The sequence below is a fragment of the Trachypithecus francoisi genome, unplaced genomic scaffold, assembly GCF_009764315.1.
Source record: "Trachypithecus francoisi isolate TF-2019V2 unplaced genomic scaffold, Tfra_2.0 Lachesis_group7, whole genome shotgun sequence".
In the NCBI taxonomy this organism is placed as follows: domain Eukaryota; kingdom Metazoa; phylum Chordata; class Mammalia; order Primates; family Cercopithecidae; genus Trachypithecus; species Trachypithecus francoisi.
The window spans coordinates 32,156,270-32,165,867 of record NW_022681472.1 but is presented as its reverse complement, the minus strand read 5'-3'; the positions used below and the strand labels follow the sequence as shown (position 1 = coordinate 32,165,867).

General features: G+C 37.6%; 1 pseudogene; it reads left to right on the top strand.

Annotated features, from left to right (window-relative positions):
* Positions 1-5,455: 5,455 nt before the first annotated feature.
* On the top strand, positions 5,456-6,770 carry LOC117079041 (annotated as a pseudogene).
* The last annotated feature ends 2,828 nt before the right edge of the window (positions 6,771-9,598 follow it).

The following is a 9,598-nucleotide window of genomic DNA, read 5'->3' as shown; positions in this document are numbered from 1 at the left end:
ATTTAATCTAACATTAATCCTGGTGTTTGTAACTCCAAAATGTAATCTGAATTCATCCACATATTTTTATCTCTACTGCCACCACCCTTTTATTTTATCTCTACTGCCACCATTATTTCTTGCCTGAGCTTTCATAATTGTCTTTTATCAGGTCTCTCTGCTTCCATTCTCAAACCGTTTCTAATTTATTTTTCACAAAGCAGCCAGAATGATCTTTTAAACACATAAGTCACATCATGTCACTACCCATATTAAATCTTCCTAAGACTTTCTCATTCCACCCAGAACACAATGTAAATTGCTAGGTTTAGTAGCCCATGCCTGTCCTTCCAACCTGATGTGACATCACACCAACATTCTCCCTGGCCATCCCCACCAACATTACCCAGTACTAGGCTCCAACCACAGTGCTTTCCTCTCATCTGTGAGCAAACTACACTCTTTTGACATCAGGGTCTTTTAACTTTCTGTTCCTTATGCCTAATTCTCTTCTCCACATTCTTCACAAGGCTGCCCCTTTTTCCTTCTCTGAGTCTCAGCTTAAACAAAACTTATTCAGAGAGTCTTGCCGTAACTACCATAACAAAAGTTGGCCTTTCTTTTAATATATCATCTATATTTTATTATAGCACCTCTCATAATCTATAATTGCTTGCATTATTTAATAACTTTTTATTTTTTTTCATGCTTCTGGCAGAATATAAGCTCCAGTGCAGTAAACAGCCATTTCTCCAGAGAACCCAGATTGCTTTTACTGGGAAATGGTATTTAGAAACCAAGCTCTGGATGGGTCAGGTGTGCACATAGCTAGAGAGGTGGCATTACTTTAAAACCCTCTCAGTGTATAAAGGCAGAGTATGCCCATACACAGCCATTTACATTTCATATACATCTCTCTACCATTATTAAACACCATGGCCTGGACTCTTTCCAAAATGTCAAAGTCATATATGACAAATAAAGTCTGGGGAAATGTTCCAGATCAGAAGAGATCCAAAAGAGGAAAAGGAGGTTAAAAGGTAATGTGTCATCCTGGAATGAATTCTGGATTGGTAAAAACTTAATCATATATTGTATATTTTTGGCACAATTGGCACACTTTGAATATGGACCATGAATTCAGTAATAACATTGTATATATGTTAAAGGTGTTGATTTTTATAACTGTGCTGTGATTATGCATGAGAATGCTCATGTTCTTAGGAAATACACATTGAAGTATTAGAGATAAAATGTCACCGGCTGGGCACGGTGACTCATGTCTGTAATCTCAGCACTTTGGGAGGCTGAGGCGGGCAGATCACAAGGTCAGGAGATCAAGACCATCCTGGCCAACATGGTGAAATCCCGTCCCTACTGAAAATACAAAAAAATTAGCCAGGCATGGCAGCGCAGGCCTGTAGTCCCAGCTACTCAGAAGGCTGAGACAGGAGAATTGCTTGAATCCGGGAGGCGGAGGCTGCAGTGAGCCAGTATGTGCCACTGTACACCAGTCTGGCAACAGAGAGAGACTCGTCAAAAAAAAAAAAAAAAAAAAAGTCAGCATATCTGCAACTTGCTCTCAATGGTTCACAAAGAAACACACACCCACCCTCTCATCTATTGAGGGAAAGAGAATAACTTACTAGCAAATATGGGCAGTTTACTAGCAAGTACGGGCAGTTACAAATGATTGAATCAAAAAAGGACATATGAGAACTCTTTGTTGTATAACTTTTTCAATAGGTGTATATAGAAACACAAATTTACAATTTTTTTTTTCAAAATCTACAATATGGTGTCTATTTGCATTGCTTTGAATGATTAAGAATTGAAATAACATCTTTTTTCTTTATCAGGGAAAAGTAAATTAAATGACTTGAAGTAAATAGCAGTATGTAAAATGTGCCAAAACAGAATTTTTCACAAAAGACAAATAAAAACAAAATTTATTAAATTTTTTCCTTAAATAAATGTATTTTATGATTGCTTTACTCAACCATGTTAGTCATCAGTAGCAAATCCACATAGAAGAATAATATTGCTTAGTTTTTTATTCCTTTACAAAGAGACAATCTTCTAAACAGCTTAAGCTTGCCTAAAGCAATTTCAAGATGACCCAACTCTCCCCAAGTGACTTCTCAAATTCTTAAGCTATTATCTTTCCTGTTCAAACCCTTTTTCTAAACTTTTCCCCAATTACTCCAACCATATAATTGCAAAGCTAAGATTCCTATAGACTATCTCTATCAAAGGATCAGGATAGGGAATGATAAATCTCTTAACAAAAACTTAATTCTGATTCTTTTCCCAGATTATGGTATCTTAGCAACCTGTGAAGCATTTTATCTGCTGATTCTATCATTTTGAGCACTTTGTTGAACCCTTGAACTGACCTTATATCTGTGTATTTCCCCTCTTGTTGGCTTTGTTGGTCCAGGTTATATAAAATGAGATTGACAAACATAAAGCAATGTGACCACACATGCCTAAATGTATTTAGCCTTTAACATCACAATTGGTTGTTTATTAACTTATGAACCAGAATCTTTATTTCTGCTCTTTGTCTCCTGCGAATTACAGGTTTCGCTCTGCTACATGGGTGGCAGAGATGGGGAATAAGAGCTTGCTTTTAGCTAATACAAGGATTTGAAATGAAAAGAAGGGTCAAAGCCAAATTCAGACAGAGCTGCTGTAGCTGAGGAAGACTGAATACTGAAGCACACGTTGCAGTCCAACTCTCATGAGAATGTTCCCAGTTACACTACTCCAAGATAGATGCCTACTTATAAGAGAGCATTCAACTTTAAACAAATTCAACTATTTTGTGTTTCAACCCTGTGAATACAGCTAGTATTATCTGATATAATCAAATAATCATTGTTGATGGTATTAAGAAATTGTTTGCCATTTAGAACACTTTCTTCATCTTGTCTTCTACCTCACGGGCCACTGCATCTTAGAGTCAATCTCTGAATGTCACTCATTTTCCTGACTGTGTGTAAATATTGCAGATTCAACTTTTTACCTTTTTTTTTTCTCTGTCACTTCTCATTCACTAGGTAATCCATGTACTCTCAAGGCTTTAAATAGCATTTATTCTCTAGACACTACATTTTTTTTTTTTTTCTGTAGTGCAGACCTCTCCAGAATTGGGCTCCAGAATCCTAGGCAGAGACTTTCTTATAATCTCCAGGTGGATATATGCACTAGGCATCTAAATCTTAATATGTCCAAAACAAACTCCTGATTTTTAACTTCTAAAATATATGATGCTTTCCACAGACTCCCAGCTTTAGTAAAAGGCTACTCCATTCTTCCTGCTCCTCAGTACAAAATAATTCTTGACTATTCTTTTCCTCATATACCACACATATAATATTATTAGCAAATCATGAGGCTCTACTTTCAAAATATCCAAAAAACAGGTCACTTGTCACCACCTTCATCATTAGGACCCCAGTCTAAATCGCATTATATCTCATCTGGGTTATTGAGATAGCTATTCATTGATCTCTTATTTCACCCTGTATCTTCCATTCCACATTGTCCACAGCAACCATGGCGATCCTTTTAAAATACAGGTCAGATCATGTTATTTCTCTGCTGAGGCCCCTATAACATAGTAAATCCATACTTCTTATGTCCTCAAAGCCCTTGCATGGCGTGGTCCTCCATCCATCTGATATATTTTCAAGCACAGCTACAGATCTGCCATCATTCTACCCTAGTTTCACGGACCTTTTTGCTGTTACTCAAGCCAAGCATACTTCCTTTAGCATCTTTGAACTTGCTGAGCCCACTACCTGGGCTGCAATTTTCTCAGATTACTCAGATTCCTAAGGTCTCTGCACAGATGGCAGTTTATATAAGAGTGGGTTCTTCCAACCATTCCATCTAGAAGAGCACCAACATCATCACTGATGTCGCCACATTTTCCATTTCCAATTTGATTTTCTCATTACTTGTATAATAACTTGACACATTATTTATTTGTTTGCTTGTTTATTGTCCTTTTCCAGCAAAATATCCATGAAAGCACAGGCAGACCTTTGCTACTTTCCTCTCTTCCAAGGACAGTATCAGGTGTATATAGATGCTCAATAAATATTTGTTGAAAGAATAAATTGCATTTTTTTCTATGTGAAAGAAGTTTTTTACTGTACCATAGGTATTTAAAATAAAAACTTATGATTATTGAGGCAAGGATATAAATTACTTATTATTTTCGTGAACTTCTTTAAGGTCAGAGATGATGATATCTTTACAGTCTGCTACAAAGAGTTGACATAAACTAAATGAAGAATATATCTAGGAAGCATTTGAATTCTACCTAATGTTACAACTATGCAGTCTTTAGGTGACTGTCTTGTACATGGGAATGCCTTTCTGATCTACTAAATTCTAGAAGCTTTATTTTGACTACTTTTTTTTGGTCAGTAAAAATATGGGTTAGCATCAATTTGAAAAATTTCTTATTAGAAAACATCACTATTTGCATTGTCTTGTTAGGATGAAAATCTTGAAAGCATGTTAGAATTCATGAATGAATGCTGAAACCCTGGGAAAAATACCTAATTTACTGTATCATGAAATCCACACAATGTTTCACACCTGTAATCCCAGCACTTTGGGAGGCTGAGAAGGGTGGATCACCTGAGGTCAGGAGTTTGAGACCAGCCTGGCCAACATGGTGAAACCCCATCTCTACTAAAAGTACAAAAATTATCTGGTCATGATGGCACATGCCTTTAATCCCAGCTACTTGGGAGGCTGAGGCAGTAGAACTGCTGCAACCTGGGTGTGGGGGATGCAGGGAGCCAAGAATGTGCTACTGCACTTCAATCTGGGCAACAGAGTGAGACTCTCTCTCAAAAATAAAGATAAAAAGAAAAAAGAAAAACTAAAAATGTTAATGGGCTAGGGGCTAGGACATGGGCCAAGATAACATGCTACACAACAGAAAAATTTGTACTTTGACATCATGCTAGTTATTTTACATATATTATTTCATTTAAGCCTCAAAACAAAACTAAACAACTAGACATTATCCAACTCTTAAACAAATATTGAAACTGAGTCTCAGAGAAGTTAAATAACTTTCTTAAAAACACAGGGTTAAAATGATGTAGACTATATGCATACCGAAAATCTCTAACTTTGAAGTTCCTGTGATTTCCATTATACATTTAAGACCATCTTCTAGAATGTAAAGAAAAAAAGACAGATTCAAAATAGGAGTTAAGTAGCAACATGGATTAAAATGCACATTATCCTTAAGCCATTTGATAACTGTTGTCGAAGAATGACTAAAATATAGTTCATGTTACTGGAATGACGTGTCCATTCAGAGGGAGGTGATAATCTGGATCTATACTGCGTTGGTCAGAGTGTTCCTGGAATTATGTTTGGGTGTGGGTGTCATACTTTAAAGGTTACAGACAAATGGGAAATTCTTCCAGGGAAAGCAGCCAGGATGACTAAAGTTCCCACAAAATGTCCTAAGGAAATGGTTGCTGACTTTGGGTATGTGTAACCCAGGATAGGAGAAGGGAAGAGTCAGAAAAGGCTGACAATCATCTAGGCCAGAAATCTCAGTCATTCAATATGGCTCCAAAGGATTAAACTATGACTATGGGACTGTCATGGCCCTGAGCATCGTGGAGCGCTGGGTGGACGGAAGGAACCAGTGGCCGGGGAGGGCCAGAAGCTGCGCCTGCACCAGTGACGCCACATTAATAAGCTGGTGGAGGACACAAAGCACTGGCCCAAAGAAAACCTGGAGGTCATTTTCATGCAGTCTGTGGACACTTGGAGTACGGGGTGACCTGGTCTCAGTAAAGAAATCTGTGGACCGGAATCAACTCCTTCCTCAGAGACTGGCTGCATATGCATCACCTGAAAACAAGAAGCTGTTTGAAGAGGAGAAATTGCTGAGGCCAGGAGGAAAGTTAGAGAAGATCCAGACCAAGGAAGGTGAGGCAACAGTGACATTTCCGAAAAGCTGTCTCATGGAGGTAGGGATGAAGAACAATATCAAACGGGAGCTGAACCCTGAAACAGTTACCTGCCACTTCCTCAAGAATCTTGGTGTTGCAGTCACCTCACATACATAAAAGTTCCCAGGAGAGCCCCTCACTCGGTGGGGCAAGTACTGGTGTGAGGTGATGGTAAATGGACTCGGTACTATGAAGGTACCTGTGTCTCTGGTAAACTTGGAGAGGCCCAAGATCAAAAGATAGAAGTACTGGTTAGCCCAGCAGGCTGCCAAGGGCATGGCCCCACCAGCCCCTAGAGGATCTAAACCTGTTCTCCTCTAAGGCAGGAAAGCAGAATCAGAGGAGCAGTGGGACTGAAACAGGCAAGCACCCTGCTCTCACTCCCAGCTCTGACCAAATATGGAATTTTAGAAAACGTATGGAGACATCAGACTGCCCTGCATAGACATGTTGAATTGCTTATATTTGCCATCTTCATCTTTAACTGTCATCCCTGAGGCAGCCTTGTTCCAGAAGTACCAGGCTGTGGATTTGATAAGCTAGATACAATAGACCGAAACTATCCAGATCCTGTTTAGTTTCTTTTTCCATTGGAGTTTACTGGGACAAACACAGGAGCTATACATTGTCTCCAGTATTTTCCTCATTCTCATCATCTAAACTAACATTTGTATCTCAAGCAGACATAAAGAGATTGTGTTCCTAAAAAAAAAATAGATAAATAAAATATGACTACAGGTAAAAGCTAAGTTTCTTAGGTGAAATGAGCTGCTTCAGGAGTTATTAAGTTCTCTGTCAAGGGAAGAATTCAAGAGGAAAAAAACAAATGATCAATCGTGTGGTAGGGAAGTTTTAGAGGAATTCCAGGATCAAAGGGGAGATTGAACTAGATAACCTTTGGGTCTCTTCTGACACTTGAATTTCATGCTTTGTTAGAAAAGACTGCCAGTCTGCATCTACCAGTCAGAGGGTTTACGGTCAGCAATTAGGTAGCTATTGCATCCTGTTTGTAATGATAAATATGTATTTAATTAAAACGTTTTCTGGATCTCAGTTGAGGCCTTCCTACAAGCCAAGAGCAGGATAAGATAGACTTAAACCCAAAATCCTATGCTCTGGGAAAATTTAAGAAATAACATAATGTGAATTATTGGAGTGGGAGTCAGGCGGGGAGAGAATTTTGCATTCTTCATATTTCCAGGTTTCTCTTTCTGATCAGTAAAGCTAAATTTTCTCACTTTTCTCAAGACTAACTAACCAACCAACCAACAACACTCCCACTCACATTAGTGAATTTAGTGAAATTTAACAAGGTTTAAAGTGGAGAGAATGGAAGGAGGGAGGATTTCTATTGCACTCAAGTAACTGAATTAAGCACAAGCTATGTCTGATTTAAAAATATGCCTGGGTTAAGCCACCAGGGGAATACCACTGGCCTTTTAGTCCATGTTGACCCTATCCTCATACAACTCAATAGCCTGTCTCTCCTCCCCTTCTTCCCTCACCCCATCTCTCATCCTTAATAACTATCTCAGGATTGCTCTCAGGAACTCCAGCTTCTTTCTCAAGTTCTCAAGCTCTCAAACCTACCTCAGATTCACTATCACGAACCCAAACTTGCCCAGGTGCTCGGTAGACGTTTTGGAATTAATGAACAATTAGCATTTTCAAGTTTCTTATTTTAATTATCATACAGTAGAACTGACTTTTAAAAATACTAAATGTCGGAGGGAAGTTTTTGTCAGACTCAAGACCCCCAAGATTTAAATAGAAAGAGGAAGCACACTGTGGTGCTCTGGGGGAAAACAGACCTTGCTTCTGTCATGGTTTCCATTTGACTGGCTGTGCTGCTTTGGGCAGTTTACTGAACTCCTCAGATCTTTGATTCTTCCATCTCCAAATGTGACTGATAGCAATGTGTTCCTCATGGTTTTGTCTAAGTTAAATTAAATAATTCACATACAGCATTAGTCTACTCCTTGGCATGTGGTCAGTGTTTTGAAAGTGTTAGCCATCATTATTAATAAAATTTCCTCAGTCAAAAATATTTTTCAATTTTCTAAATTCACAATACATTTTTCAATGTGTACCAAAAATTAGCTTGAAAGACTTGGAAGCATGTACTAAGGATATTTATCACCTACTTTTTTTTTGGTCTATCATTTGCTAAACCGTCATCAAGATATCCTGAAAATACATCTCAATAACTTCTGAATTGAAGGCAATTTATGTGACTGGCAGAATAACAGGAACTATTAGTAAAATACATTTTATCAGTTTTACAACTCTCCCTGCTAGCATGATATCAAGATCTGATACTAGGATTCCTAATAACAAAGAACCATTTTGACCTTTGGCAAAATTGTAAATTAGAAATTGTTTAATTTAGCATGAAGTTTCTTTTCACTATCTCTATCCCAGCCTTAGGCAAAGCTCCAGACCTATGCTGTCCAATATGATAACCACTGTTCACATGGGGCTATATACATTTTAATTAAAATGATTAAGTAAAATTTAAAATTCAGTTACTCAGTTGAATTATCCACATTTCACGTACTCAGTAGCTACATGTGACTAGTAAGGTACTCTGTTGGACAGTGTGCATATACAGCTTTTTTATCATTGCAGAAAGTTCTATTGGACAGTGCTGCATGAGACTCAATTGACTGGTATTCTTCTTTAGCCTGGCACCCTCAAAACTACTTCCTACCTGGTGCCATCACCCCAATACCTTCTCCTCTGAGATATTCCTGTCTTACTGCTTATATTATCAACTAATAGAAAGTAAGGTGTTGTGGTGCTAATAGGGAGCAAGCTCTGAGATTACTTCCAGGTAAGTGAAGGTCTCTTCTTTCCTCTTCTACAGCAGTATTTCTCGAGAGAGGTTCTAGAATGGCTATTTTAATAAACTAGAATGCTTATTTAAATTTGAGATTCTTAGATCCCCACATCGGACGTTCTGAATTTGAATATTGAAACAGCTTCCTCAGTCATTGTTATGGAATGCTTAATGTTGAGGGTTATTGCTGAAAGATCCAACCACTATTGGTATTTGATTACCAGGGCCAATATAGTTAGATGTTAGTCTGTATAGAAATGAGCAATGCCAAGTTTGGGTACCTAGGGAAGACATTTTTGGAGAAAGATGGGTTTTGTTGCTCTTTAAGAGCATATGGTCACTTCCATATAGACTGATCACAGACCAATTGGCTAACATGATTCAATGTGACAAAGTCCACTTACTAATTTTGAAAAGATTTACACTTGAGATGTTTAAAAAGTTAATATTATGGAATGCTTTTCACTTTTATAATTCTGTTTTCTGTCATTTATAATTTGATTTCATGTGATTTAAAAATTTCCCTTTGAGAAGGAGAGACTTTGAAAGAGGAAACAAAACAGGTAAAAAAAAAAAATAGACATTACATAAAACTGGAAACTTTTACTAAATAGACCAAAAAGTCAAAACTAGAAGCAAAACTATGCAATTGGAAAATCCTCTGGCAAGTCTCATCAAAGAAAAATATGTATAATTAAACAATACTAGAAATAAGAATGGAAAAACATAGAGCCAATACTTAGATGATTAAAAATAACGACTAAGACAATGTGGTAGAAAA